The following is a 9,098-nucleotide window of genomic DNA, read 5'->3' on the forward strand; positions in this document are numbered from 1 at the left end:
TGCTGCGTCAACTGTTGGACGAAGGGTGGTCGACGGGCGGACATGGGAGGGCAACTTGGAACTTGAGGAAGAAGAAGAAGATAGGAGGGTGGCGGATGATTTTGCAATTTTTAAGGTTTTCTTCATTTTGTTTTGTTTTGTTTTTTTTGTAAAATGTAAGACAAAATGGCTTTGGGTCTTTTGCGTTATGGACTGGGTCGACCCAGTTCGAAATGGACTGGGTCGTAGGGAAGATTGAGCCATTTTTTGGGCCTGTGGCTTGAAATCGAAGAAGAGGCCCAATTCCAACTTTCTTTATATTTTCGCTCTCTTTTCTTCTTTTATTTCTTCTAAAACTAATTTATAAAAATACTTAAACTATTATTAAGAATTAAATTAAGTTATAAAAGCGCAAATTAACTCCCAATAACAATTAACGCACAATTAAGTAATAATTAAGCATAAAATTGTATATTTGGACATTAAATGCTAAAAATGCAAACGATGCCTATTTTTGTAATTTTTAATTTTTGTAAAACAAATTTAATTACTAACAATTGTAGAATTAAATCCTACATGCAAAATGCGACATATTTTTGTATTTTTTTATTAATTTAGCAAATAAACATGCACAAGCAAATACAAATAATTATTAAAAATATCACAAAATTGCACACCAAAGAAAAATCATTTTATTTTTGAATTTTTTGGGAGTAATTCTCATATTGGGCAAAAATCACGTGCTTACATTATGTATCTGTTTACATATCAAAGGTACCTTAGCTTAGAGATACCTTTCTTTTCATACTAGTACTAGTCCGTTGGACTGGCATACATGAAGTCTGTTAATTTTTCGTTTGTAAGTAGCTGTTAAATTTTTTGTGGTCACTAATAGTATTTCTTTCAAAGTTTATACGATTTTCCTTTTTCTTCAAAATGGCTGGAATAGTAGTAATAGAAGTTAAAAAAAAAATTGGACAATTTCCCGATTTGTGCGTGTCATCTTTGTACAGGGTTGTACTAATCTTCTCTGTATCATTCTAATTTTATCGGATGTGCCCGAAGGGACGAGTGGAAGTTTTTCGGTTTTGCAAAAATTGAATTGCTTTCTCTCATGGTGTTTGGTTGAAAAACAATTTCCAAAAAGTTTTTCAACACATTCTTAAAGTGTAAAAATAGCATGGTATAGCTAGTTTTAGGGTTGGTCATTCAAAAATAGCCAGCGTTTACTAAGTCAATGAAAAATAGCCATTATTTTGCTACAACAGAGATCGATCCAACAAAATATACTGGAGTTCGGTGCACCTGTGTATGAACTCTAGCATATTATGCTGGACCGGTATACTTTGTTGGCCCCAGTATAATATACTAGAGACTGGAGCATCGATGCTCCAAACTCCAGTATATTATGTTGGAGTTCTAGTGTACTTATGGTGGAACTCCATCATATTATGCTGGAGTTCCAGCATACTTATCCTGGAACTCCAGTATAATATGTTGGAGTTCAAGTTACTTATGCTAGTACTCCAACATAATATACTGGCGTATTTTTCGGGTTTTAAATAGTATTTTCGCTCATATTTATCTTTACATGAAAAGTAGTTAAATTTCGATTACTTTTAAAACTGAGCTATTTTTGAACGACCAATTGTAAATCTGGCTATTTTTTAATTTCTCCCTCTTAAAGTAAAACGCCAAACTTCTTACACTTTTAGCACCACCAACCCCCATATAAGCTATCTCCACGAAACAAAATAGAACCAAGAAAACAAACCAACAATAAATTATTGGAACAGATTACACGAAAAGATCTAAGGTCAACAAAAAGATTTTTTTTTTTTCTTTTCACAGTACAAATAATTTAGAATAATGTTGAAAGTAGAGTAAATAGAACAAAAAACAAAAAAGAAGCGAAGATCTTGGATTGCAGTATATGCCACAAATGCTGGCCACAACAAAACATGCAAGATTATTCCTTAAAAAATGAGCTACAACGACAGTGAGAATCATCTTATATTGCTATATCGTAAACTCGTGCAACTCCATTTCATTTTCTCATTTTGTAGATAATAAGAGGACAAATATTGGACCAAAGGACAGAACTCAAGACAGTGGAGTTATTGTAAACACATGGCCATCTATTAATATGGTAAAATGAACTTTGCATTATTTTAATATGTTGAAAACTATTTTGTTTTTATTCCTAATGGTACTAATAGACTTGGTTTTTATTTCGCGGTGACGTTTAGAGTGTGTGAGAGATGCAACATTATATAGATAGGGATATTGATGGATACCTTAGATATATGGGGCATCTACTCAAACGGTTGTGAAACTAAAATAAGCTTCTTGTTGTGTTAATTTGTTCTTTTTCACTTCCAAAGCTTTCATTATTTTTTTATTAGTTATTTGACATTTTTAATTAATGAAAGATCATCATTGTTTCCATTTGTATTGACACATTAAAATACACAATTTAGTACAAATGAAATTAACAAACCGCATCAATTCAAAAACTCGAGTCAAACCGAAAAAAAAAATTAATTATAGTTTGGTTTGGTGTTAGAAAAAAAAATCCGACTATAATTGGTTTGATTTAGTTTTAACTAAAAAAAAGTCAACTCGAAACCAAACCAACTCGACATTATAAGTATAGAAGTTTTAAATATATTTAATACATAAAAATATTTATTCATAGTTTTATCTTTTAACGTATTATTTCAAGTTTGGACTTATAATTTTTGGATGCTCCAATAAATTTTATAGTCCATAAATGTTAGTAACTCAAATAAATCTTAAACCAAAATCAAATCAATACTAGTAAAAGACATTCAATTCAATTGTACTATGAATGATAGTGTTGGATATCTATTTTTTAGTTTTTTCATGGTTTAGATAAAATGCATCTTATTTTTCTTTTAGTATTTAGTCATGTAAATAATAGTATTTATTAGTCGTACTTATTTTAGCAACTTCATAATTTTAAATTGTGTTTGTTTTCGTTGTGGCATATTAATAATATTTATTTTATGCGATTTTATTATCTTATTGTTTTATATTTTAGTATAATACCATAGCTCATCTCATGTTTATGCATGTTATTTTATTGAAAAACACCTTATATAGTTCTGTCTTCCTAGGATTAAAGAAATATTTGGATATGAAAAAGACCCGAAAAAACCCGAAAACTCGGAAAATCTCAGATTAAAAAATTCGACTTTTATTGGTTTGGTTTGGTCTTTAAATTTAATAATCCGATATAATTGATTTGGTTTGGTACTTGAAAAATCCGAACCAACCCGACCTATGTACGCTCCTAGTTCCGGAACCTTTCATCCGGAAGATCCAAGACACCTGAACTATCACTATCTCAGTCCTAGCAAATTCCGAAGTATTTGGGATTCTACTGTATTGCGTCCAAGAGTATTTAACCAAATTGTCCCTTATCTTTGGAAGTTGATCTAACTTTGTCCTTTATGTATTATGCTATGCACTTATCGTCCTTTAACTTTACTAACGTGGGGCAGTTTTGGTCTAACTAACAAAGTGCCTAACGGATCTTCTAAAATCTAACAGTTTACCTGGTTAAAATGCACACTAGACAGTTAAGAAAGGGCCCATCGTGTTCATCTTCCGAGTTCGATGGTTCTCCCAATTCACCCCTGTAAACCCAGATATAACAGGGCTGAGAATGAAAAAAATGAATCAAATGGATATGAGATTATGCGTCCACTTAGCCAAATCATGCATGCATCGCCAATGAAGATTCCATCAATGACGCCATCCTTGCTCCAATATCCAAATATTCAAATATAAACCTTATGTGTGCCAACTAAAAATTTATACTACCATTAATAAGCTTGAGATGTATTAGCAACCAAAAAGGATATACAGTTCGTGTGTAAAGTGGATAAAGAGTTCATTTAGAACTGTTCTAAGCTATATCTGGTGAGGGGCATGATAAAAGAAATGGGTGTACATTATTTGTCCATAGGTTTGGTTGAATATGGGAGTCAGGAGAGTGAGATGAAGAAATAAAACTACTGTAGTCTACACGATTTCTCCGTAGTATGAAAACAAAATCAAGTTTCAATTTTTCTTAATATTTCGTCTTTTCAGCCGTTATTTTTGCCTCTGTATATATAGAACAATATGTGAGTTAACTCCACAGAGACCTGAGAGAGAGCCACCATGCTTGCCTGTAACGACCCAGTTCACCCTCCGTAAACTATCGTGACGGCACCTAGTCTCTACGACTAGGTAAGCCTAACAAATACGGAAAAGAAACAATTTCGGAAAGAAAATAATTAAAAACCGAGCTAACAAAATGAAACAGTGTGTAAGTTGCCGCCTGACATATAACAGTACAAGAATCTCAACCTAATACTTCCAAAATCCGGAACCCCATGAATCACAAGCTAAGAGTTTACATAAAAAGCTCTAACTCCAGAAATAACTATCAACAAGGAAAATACAGAAGGGCTATGCTAGTATTGAGAATAGAAAGGGACTCTACGGTCTGCGGATGCGGCAAATATACCTCGAAGTCTCTACGAAAGCGCGTCGCCTCAAGTGTGATAAGACTGAGTGGAAGTACCTGAATCTGCACATTAAAAACATGTGCAGAAAGGGCATGAGTACACCATAGCGGTACTCAGTAAGTGTCAAGCCTAACTTCGGTCGGGTAGTGACGAGGAAAGTCAGGGCCTTACTGAGATTAAATAAAATATAAGGTATGACAGTATAGAATAAGGCAGTAAAAATTAAGTGCAATAGTAAGAAATAACATAGAATAAAAAGAACAATAGCAACTATAACAGAGACAAAATAATCACGGAAAAGAGTACAGCTCAACAGAGAGATAACATCCGGGGATCTCTCAGTATCCCGATGATCTCTTAGTATCCTCAATATGTGTGCTGGGGATCTCTTAGTATCCCGAGGATCTCTTAGTATCCTCAATATGTATGCTGGGGATCGCTCGGTATCCCAAGGATCTCTTAGTATCCTCAATGTGTGCTGGGGATCTCTTGGTATCCCCCACTACAGTCCAAATCAATATATATGTGCAGGGAAATCTCCCGAGATACCGCCCCGTAGTCTCAAAGTAAACACGCATCAACAACAGGAAGAATACTCAATTAAATTCAATTTCACACCAAGGTAAAACATGTATTTCTAACCTAGCATGCTTCACATAGTCCAAATAAGGCAGTTTGAACAAATAAAAACAATTAAGGCAATTAGACATGATTCTCTAAGCTAACAACAGGCTTGATTGCAAGTAGAATAAACAGGAAGGGAAGACACAATTAAAGTTACTTAGTTAAAATAGGATTTTCAACAATTAGCACGAGTACGCACTCGTCACCTCACGTACAAGGCATTTCAAATATCAACAAAACCAAATCCTAAGGGGAGTTCCCCCACACAAGGTTAGGCAAACCACTTACCTCGAACCGGCTCAAAATCAACCCGAAATCATGTTCTTGCCACGAGTACTCCACTCCAAATGTCCCAAATCTATTCAATTCAATTGCATAATGTAAATAACACATCAAGTAACTAATTCTACAAATAAATCAAGCTAATACGCGAAATTAGGTAAAATGACCAAAATGCTCCTCGCGCCCATGTCTCAGAATCGGGTAAAATTTACGTTTTCAGAATCCTCATACTCTCACGAGTCTAACCATACCAAAATTATCTAAATCCAATGTAAAATTCCCAATCAAAACTCGAAATTTAGATCTAAAAACTTTCTCCAATTTTCCCCAAATTTCTCACCCCAAAGCCGAAATTAGATGATGAATTCATAATTAGATAAATGGGTTATAAGCAAAAAGGAGTTAAGAATCATTACCCGCAAACTCCCTCCGAAAATCTTCCCAAAATGCGTCTCCCACCGAGCTCCCCAATTCAATTTTTGTGATATGAACTCAAAACCCTCGATTTTGAAATTTAAGTTCTGCCCAGACGCGTTCTTCTTCGCGAACACAAGACTACTATCGCGAACGTGATGCACAAAAATCCTACTGGCCAACTTTCTCTTTCGCTAACGCGAGGGTCCACTCGCGAAAGCGTAGCTTCAGCTCCAGGACCTTCACGAACGCGACTCAATACTCGCGAGCGCGTAAAGAAATTTCATGGGGTCCCCAATTGCTCCGCCTTTCCTCTTCGCGGCTCCGCTCCTCACATTCGCGATACTTCCCATGGCCAGCTTTCGCGAACGCGATCTCCCCTTCGCAAATGCGAAGGCCAAAAGTCTGCAACAGAAAAACCAGCAAATCTGCACACCTATGTCTAAAAATGACCCATTGAGCATCCGAAACACACCCGAGGCCCCCGGGACCTCAATCAAACATGCCAACCAATCCTAAGACATCATTCAAACTTGTTCCAATCTTTAGAATGCTCAAAACAACATCAAAACACCAATTTAACATCGGATTCAAACCTAAGAACTCCAAAAACTCTCAAGTTACGCTTTCGATCAAAAAGTCTATCAAACCTCGTCCGAATGACCTGAAATTTTGCAAGCACGTCACATTCAATACTACGGAACTACTTCAACTTTCGGAATTCCATTCTGACCCCGATATCAAAATCTCACAGTCAAACCAGAAACTTCAAAAATTTAACTTTCGGCAATTCAAGCCTGAATAAGCTACGGACCTCTAAAATACAATCCGAACATGCCCCTAAGCTTGAAATCACCCAATGGAGCTAACGGAACCGACGAAATTCCATTTCGAGGCCGTCTTCACACTACTCCGACTATGATCCAAATTTTAAAGCTTAAGCTCTCATTTAGGGACTAAGTATCCCAAAACACTCCGAAACGCAACACCAAACATCCCAGCGAATCAAAATAGCAGAACCAAGCCCGGGGAAAGTAGTTAATAGGGGATCAGGGCGTAAATTCTTAAAACGACCGGCCGGGTCATTACATCCTCCTACACTTAAATATTCGTTCGTACTTGAACGAGCATAGAGACATACCTGAAGTAGTGAAAAGATAGGGTAATGGCTGCGCATATCCTGCTCGGTCTTCCAGGTCGCCTCCTCAACCGGCTGACCCCGACACTGAACCTTTGCTGATGCAGTATTTTTTGTTCTCAGCCTTCGAACCTACCTGTCTAATATTGCCACTAGCTCTTCAACATAAGATAGATCCTTGTCCAACTGCACTGAAATACAACACGTGCGATGGATCACAGTGATACCTCCGGAGCATCGAAACATGAAATACCAGATGAACTCCTGCCAAGCTGGGAGGTAAAGCAAGCTCATAAACAACCTCCCCAACGCACTGCAATATCTCAAAAGGACCAATAAACCTCGGATTCAACTTCTCTTTCTTCCCAAATCTCATAACGCCCTTCATAGGAAAAACCCGAAGCAAAACCCGCTCTCCAACCATATAGGAAACATCATGAACCTTCCGGTCCGCGTAACTCTTCTGTCTGGACTGGGATCTACGGAGTCTATCCTGAATCACCTTAACCTTCTCCAAAACATTCTGAACCAAGTCTATGCCCAATAATCTAGCCTCACTCGGCTCAAATCAACCCATCGAGAATCTACACCGCCTACCATATAAAGCCTCATACGGTGCCATCTGAATGCTGGATTGATAGCTATTGTTGTAGACAAACTCTGCCAATGGCAAGAACTGATCCCAAGACCCTCCAAACTCAATCACACATGCACAGAGCATATCCTCAAGAATCTGAATAGTGTGCTCGGACTGTCCGTTCGTCTGAGAGTGAAATGTTGTACTCAACTCCACCCGAGTACTCAACTCATATTGTACAGCTCTCTAGAACCGTGATGTGAACTGAGTACCTCTATCTGAAATGATGGAAACTGGAATACCATGCAGATGAACAATCTCCAAAATATAAATCTCTGCCAGACACTCCGAAGAATAGGTAGTATACACAGGAATGAAATGCCCGGACTTGGTCAGCCCATCCACAATCACCCAAATGGCATCGAACTTCCTCAAAGTCCGTGGGAGCCCAACTACAAAGTCCATGATGATCCTCTCCCACTTCCACTCCGAAATCTCTATCTGTTGAAGTAACCCACCCAGTCTCTGGTGCTCATACTTCACCTGCTGACAATTGAGGCATCGAGCTACAAACCCAACTATATCCTTCTTCATCCGCCTCCACCAATAGTGCCACCTCAAATCCTGGTACATCTTCACGGCACCCGGATGAATGGAATACCGTAAACTATGAGCCTCCTCTAGAATCAACTCTAGAAGCCCATCCACATTGGGTACACAAATCCGACCCTACATCCTCAATACTCCATCATCTCCAATAGTCACATCTCTGGTATCACCGTGCTGAACCTTGTCCTTGAGGACAAGCAAATGGGGGTCATCCAACTGACACTCCCTAATACGATCAAATAAGGAAGATCGAGAAACCGCGCAGGCTAGAACCCGACTAGGCTCCGAAAGATCCAATCTCACAAACTGGCTGGCTAAGGCTTGAACATTCATCGCCATGGGCCTCTCCGCTGCTGGTAAATAAGCCAAACTCCCCAAACTCTCTGCCTGGCGACTCAAGGCATCGGCCACCACATTGGCCTTGCCCAGGTGATACAAAATAGTGATATCATAGTCCTTCAGCAACTCTAACCACCTCATTTGGTGCAAATTAAGATCATTTTGCTTGAACAGGTGCTGCAAGCTTCGATGATCAGTATAAATTTCACAAGGAACACCGTACAAATAAGGACACCAGATCTTCAAGGCATGAACAATAGCAACTAACTCAAGATCATGGACATGATAATTCTTCTCATGTATCTTCAACTGTCTGGACACGTAGGCAATCACCCTACTGTCCTGCATCAATACCGCTCCAAGGCCAGTCCTCGAGGCATCACAATAGACAGTATTAGACTCCGAACCTGTAGGCAATATCAAAACTAGGGATGTAGTTAAAGCTATCTTGAGCTTATGAAAGCTCGCCTCACACTCTTCCATCCACTGGAATGGAGCACCCTTCTAGGTTAGCATGGTCATAGGGGCTGCAATCGATGAAAACCCTTCAATAAAATGACGGTAGTAACCCACCAAGCCAAGAAAACTACGGATC

General features: G+C 38.1%; 1 non-coding gene across 1 annotated transcript; it reads right to left on the reverse strand.

The window, feature by feature from the left end:
• Positions 1–946: 946 nt before the first annotated feature.
• Positions 947–1,048, reverse strand: LOC138890898 (U6 spliceosomal RNA). The gene has a single exon (XR_011407262.1). It is a non-coding gene; the product is annotated as a U6 spliceosomal RNA (small nuclear RNA).
• Between the last annotated feature and the right edge of the window lie 8,050 nt (positions 1,049–9,098).

This window comes from Nicotiana sylvestris, chromosome 4 (genome assembly GCF_000393655.2).
Source record: "Nicotiana sylvestris chromosome 4, ASM39365v2, whole genome shotgun sequence".
Taxonomy (NCBI): Eukaryota; Viridiplantae; Streptophyta; class Magnoliopsida; order Solanales; family Solanaceae; genus Nicotiana; species Nicotiana sylvestris.